The following is a 6460-nucleotide window of genomic DNA, read 5'->3' as shown; positions in this document are numbered from 1 at the left end:
TGCCACCGCCGGAGCCAGCCAAGCAGCGACCTCCCGTCGTAGTCGCCGCGACGAAACCCTCTGTTCCCGATTGCACAGTTTCCACTTCTGCTGGCAGCCACAGCTGGCACCCGGCCTCCCCGGGCGCCCCGAGGCCGAAACGCTCCGGCGCCCCACCAAAACCCTCGGAGGCTCGCCGGGCTGAAGCTCAGGCGGACGTCGAGCTGGACAACATGAACCGGAATAACTCCTCGGAGGTTAAAATGGCCACTGCCATCACTCTGGCCATGCCCGGGCAGCCCACCAAATGGACCGCGGCCCCCAGGGCTTCGCGGCCACACCAGGCCTCCCGACAGTACATGACTGTGCCCGCGGGGGGCGTGAGGGTGAACCGCAGACACTCTCTGAACGCAGACTCGTATCGGGAGCGCTGCTACGTGGCCTACCCGAAACCCGGGGCGAGTCTGCGCTCCAAACGCAGCCTGTCGATGAGTGGGGAGCTGCCGCAGATCGAGGGCATGTCAAACATTCACCGGGCCAGGGACAAGCTCTCCAAGTCCGAGTGGCTTTTGGAGAGCACTTTATGATCGGACGTTTAAGACCTCTTGTTTACCTGGAATGGATTCGTGGCCGTTATGGAGCAGACAGGGATCCCATACCTTGTTTTGAGCTTTTGAGCTCTGTATTGAGGGACCTGCGATGTTCTCTCATGTACCCGGGGAGAGGCAGGCACAACAGGGTAATGGGAATTTGTTTTCTACCTTATAACCTATCAAAGTCTTCTTTATAACAACATTTGAACAAAATTTGATGAAAGGCACAACAATGTATAAAAAAACTATTTCCTGTACAGTTGTGTGAGATGCTGTATATCTCAGTACAACCATAAGTGTTCATGTGGTATTGAATGCAGTAAACTGGACATACTGTATTATAACAAAGAAACCGTCACACAGGGGATGGGGTTATTATACTCTCTGTCTCATTGCCTGTTACTTAAAGTGATACAATCTCTGTAGACTTTGAACACGATTCTTGTCTCCAGCTTTACACACAGATGGTGACATGTCTTAATTACCTTTGGCGGCAGTTTGGGGAGATTACGAATGTGCTTTACATCCCAGAGGTGTAGAAACAGAATGTAGTAGACAGACAGTGCTCCATCGTTTTCATCCCCACACTCCCAGACACAGCACAATGCAGCATTTTTGTGGCACAAGTCGACTCAGCCTAATACTGCCCTCCAGTTTGAATCGATGCATTTTTATCACATAATTACATAAAGACTCAACCCCCGATAGGATTCCTGTCATGGCTGAGTTCAGCGACAATTGACCCAACACCAACAGCTTGACAGGTGCGAGAAGTAATCTGGTATTACGTGTGGGTGAGCTCCGGGAAGGAACGGTTCATCTCCATGTTTTTTTACTTAACCTGAAGTTATCATGTCACGCCGGTGACATACCATTGTAAAATAACTTGTCGATGTACGAGAAGCGATAATCACAAGAATGGGAGGACGTCTGCTCTTGATTTTGCTGTTGTTTCTGTTTGATGTTTACCAGTATAAATAAACCAGTGATAAAAGGGACACACTCATATTTATCTCATTTTCAGCTTGCCTTGTGTATTTTGCTCAAGCCCCCCCCCCCCCCCCCCACCCCCACCCCCCATCGCAATTAGAGAGCAGTCGTTAATAATCTCTGATGTATTTCCAGAACAAAACAAAAGCCGCAACTCTTGGTTGTCTGAGCCCTGACTTGTGAAGAAGTAATGAATTTGGGATTTAAGAAGTCTACCGGCAACATAATTCCTCTATTTCTGCAAGTTGTGGACCTCTGACAGATCCCTGCCCCGAGCTCTTGTGTTTGTTCAAAGAGAGAAGGGAAGCAGATGATGAAAAGAGGCTATGCTAGTCACCGGGGATGCTTCTCGCCTTGCACATCTCCGCACTCATCTGACAGCACCGTGCCTCTGCCTTCGGACGGCAGCTACTGCAGAAACCTGCCGCAGGAGAGGTTAAACACCACAAATTCTACAGTCACAGCAACGATCCCTGAGTGTGGGACAGACGTGACATGCCTTACCTGCTGGAACACAAGTATTTTGGTGGTTGATTGAGTTTTTCTTCTTTTTTTTTTTACGTACAATAGAAAGATTCTCAAAGCGAGGATCCCTGAGGCAAAGCTAAGGCACACTTCGGTTGGAGCTACAATGTTATGCAGGGAAAAATTTGCGAAGATGAGCTCCACATACACTGTGTGCCACACAAATTAATTGCCGTCACCCAAAACAAGCTGTGTTCTAGCATATCTACTCATTATTTCTTGCTTGTTACGGGTGATTGAAATGCTGAGGCGCTTGGCCTGACTGTTGGTTCAGGCTTTGGCAAGAGACAGAGGTGTATGTTAATAATAGATGCATTTCTAGAGGGACACCGAGAGAGAGAGAGAGAGAGAGAAAGAGACGGAAAACTAGGAGGAGATGAGGGGCGGCAGAAAGAGGAAGATGGAAGGTTTTGTGAAACAAATACCGCAAGGAGGGTGGGAGGCGGAGAAAGGCATGGGTGAGGATGAAGAAATAGAGAGCTTGAGTGAGAGGTGCAAGAGAAGAAAGCGAGACAGCTCAGAGACGGGGAGAGAAACAAGAGATGAGGAGGGCACGGCGAGCCGAGCGCCAGGGAGAATGTAGTGCAGAGCAGAACGGGGAGTGCAGGCAAGACAGAGAAAAGAGCATCCTTTGTATAAGCCAGCCGCCGCAGCCTCTGGCTCTTCCGTATTCACTGCACCTTCACAAAGACGGGACGGGACGGGGGGGGGAGGGGACGGGGCGAGGGCGGGGCCGCGGGGTGAAGTGTGGGTGATGGACCTTGGCTGGAAGTCTCGCAAACGAGCAGCGGAGTGGGTCCCGAGGGCCAGACCACAATCACACGTTCGCCCTCGCGAAAACTGCACGCACTTGACCCGGTTTCCAAACTCCTGTAATGTTTTTCCTGATCCTTGTCGAGCCCCCCCCCCCCCCTACATCCTGCCTCCCTCCTCTCCGGTCGACTTACTTGCATCACGCTGACTCACTCCCCTTGACTGCGAGAGTTCTGCCACGCTCCTGAGCAGTCCTCCGAACCCCGACCACTACCGTCACCACCGTCACCGCCGTCACGCCGTCACCACCACCCACCAGGCTGGCTCGCTCCAGAACTGAACCTGCCAGTCTTTCTGAGTCCGACCTGCCTTCCGCAAGCAGACAGGCCGGCTCCTCATCAGTCTGGGTTGATCGGATGACTGACTGTCAGAAACAGTGCGACTACCATTTTGACACAATATTGCAATCTGCAGATGGATTCATTCCCTGCTCTCGTTGCTAATAGGCTTTTCATTCCTTAGCTTGGGTTTGAGTTGACTCTGAAGTACACATCCCTTTATGGAGCACTTATACTAACATGGCCTCTTATGCCACAATTGCTTGCTTTTATGACAATCATGCAGTGGGTGGAAATCACATCGGGCCACTGATATAGTCCATTTTCTTATTTAAAGAGATCATTGTGCCTGTTTGAACAAACTGAAGAGCCTATTACTATCACAGAAACAAATGACGGGAGTGCCTAATCGAAGAACGTGGCAGCGCCTCAACAAGTGTTTTAGCACCTTTTGCTCTCCGCGCCGCAGTTCAGTGCTTCATTATCTCCACGCAGCAGGCGGTGTTCGTCAAAGTCACACATGAGGCATTATTTCACCGGCAGCAACTATTCCTGGGTGTACATACGAAGTGGGTGCAGGCTGAGATCACGAATCCAAACAAAGCACCACTGGCAGGCTTCTGTAGGAGGTGGTGGTGGTGGGGCGGGGGTGGGGGCGGTCAGGAAGGGACAGACAGTAGGGGAGGTGGCAAAGTGTAAAATATGCACCAGCAATTCCAAAGAGTATGCATTATTGAGAGGAGTAAATGGGTCCAGAATGAACATCATGGCTCATTAATAGTGAATGTGATTACTGTTTCGGGGAAAACAGCAGCCTGGGTAAGGGGGAGATAATTGAAATGGTCAAATCTAAAGACTAAAGACTTCCTTGTTTACTCAGCACCAACTGTTACCGCCAAGTCCAACTCATGACTAAAGCTGACAACTCACGCTGTCAAAGTGTCCCGTTATGGCGTTTGTTAGCTATTCCTGAAAAACTATTATGTGGCCCTCCCCTTGACCAGTGTTTTCCCGTCTCCGACTTTGCGCCGTTCAAAGGGTATTTTTTTTTCTTTTGGGGGGGGGGGGGGGGGGGGGGGGGGGTTTTCAGGATGGGTACAGTCATTCATTTTTTATTACCCTATGCTTGTCGAGTCGTCGACGCCTCAATTACCAACAGGATTTTGACGAGGCGGCGAGAGAAAATGAGCAAGCATTTTTCCAAAATCCCATCAGAGAGTGGAGGAGTCGCCTGAGCGAAGGTCACACGCCGGGGTGCTGACTGAGCGACTTGCACTGTTTGACACGCAAGACTGAGTGAGTGACACGGCATCATCCCGCTGCGCCGTCACCAGATTTGGTTGGACGTGAACCCAGATTATCGCGTTGTCCCCCCCCCCCCCCCCCCCCCCCCCCCCCCCCCCCCCACCCCCCCCCCCAAGGGGTTCCCACACTGAACGAACAGATGCTTCCTCCTCTTTCTCTTGCCTCCCCTCCTTCGGTTACATATGCTCTGGGGTGATGGACGACAAAGAGGCCGGCTGCAGTTTACACCAGACATACCAGGCACCATTAGGAACCATTTTCTGCCCATTTGCCTGATAGCTGCTATCACTTATAGGAGTGATCCGCTCTTCTCTTCTGCTCGCGTGTCCCCAGTGACGGATCCCACATTGATTTGCCAGCGCCGGGAAGATCACGGAGAGAACAGCCAAGCAAACCAGTAATGTGGCAGTTCAGCACCCAACCGTCAGCCCCCTGGTGAATGTGGGCAGCTTAAGCCTCTTTAAGGATCCCATTCATAGTGACTTACTAAAAGTGCTTATGCTAATCTTGTTATCTCCTCGGGCTTCTGGTAATAGAGGTTGGGGAGCAGTTAGTCATGTGCGACATTTCTTTTTTTTTGTTGTTGCACACAGAGGTCCAGTGTTTCCGCATGCATGTCTGCATTTGACTTTGATTTTACTGAATAATTTCTTCGTCCTCACTCTCAAATCTCCTTGGCTCCGGGTCTTTCATTACCGGCTCACGCCAGCATAACAAACCGACGGTGCTTCTACGCGCTGAGCTTATTTATTGTTCACTAATTTAAGTGCGCTTGTTAAAGTTGAGATATCAAACCACGGTCTCACATACAACACGAATCCTACGCTAATTGGACATATAAATTGTACACGGCGAAAACGCATGGGGGAGGGATGGAAAATGACGCGGCGCAGTGGCCCCCGCTGCCTTTGTTTGATCAGTCGTCGTCTGCCGCAGCTGATGGGACGGAGCCGCGCGCTGTGAATCTGAGAATGTCAGGTAGCTCCTCATAAACAAGTCTTTAAAGGTCTTTTGATCTGACTGTGAACCACATTCGCAGTGCGGCGCTCACATCTCTGCAAAGTGGTACAGTTGGAGGATTTGATATGTAGATGCAATGGCTGCGCTCTTTTGAAGACGGTTCCCCGGTGACCCGGTGAAGCGAAGCAGAACGTGATGAGGATATTAAAATGCAGCATTAATCAAATAAAGGTCGATCTGTGATTGACATGTGAGGGAGGTTCTGAGGCAGAGGGGAGATGGGAGAGGGGGGGGGGGGGGGGGGGGGGGAATCAACAGCGACACTGAAGCTTTACAACACCAGACGTTTCGGGCCCTCACACAAATCCCGTCCAAGAAACTCACGGCAAAAATGGTTGACAACAAGATTGAAATCTCTGTGCGTCCGCTGCAGGAAAATAAAGTGAACTCAGAGTTGAAGGAATAGCAGTTGACAGCTATCTTGGGATAGTGAGCAACTACAAATGCGGAGGTGAACAATCGAAATCAGGAGCTTGACGCCGCGGACATTCATTTGTCAACAGTAAAAACCAAGAGGCAAAAACAAGATGAACAGTGATTGTTGCTCTGCAGCTGGTATGAAGAGAGCAGAATTCTCTAAAACTCTCCCAACAAACACTTGGATGGTATCAAAAAAAAAAAAAAATCCACGTCAGATATGTTCCGTTTGGAGATTTCATCTCTATCGGTCATATTTTCTCTCATTTAAAAGGAAAAAAAAAAGAGGAGAAATAAAAGTAGGATAAACTCTCCACACACATTTAAGGATCTGATTTGATTGTCGCAAAGGTTGCTTATTATTATTACCATATAATTTGAACTACGAGCATCTAAATGGCAATTAAGTCACCTATGGACACAAACAGCAATAACAATATTATCTTATATGTGCAAAAATATATCAAATGTGAACATGGGGTTTTCCTCCTGATACTCCCGTTTTCCTCCCAAAGTTCCAAAACAAGGTTCACTGATGAG

This window comes from Blennius ocellaris (genome assembly GCF_963422515.1).
Source record: "Blennius ocellaris genome assembly, chromosome: 18".
NCBI lineage: Eukaryota > Metazoa > Chordata > Actinopteri > Blenniiformes > Blenniidae > Blennius > Blennius ocellaris.
The sequence above is the reverse complement of the archived record's forward strand: the minus strand, read 5'-3'. Positions refer to the sequence as shown.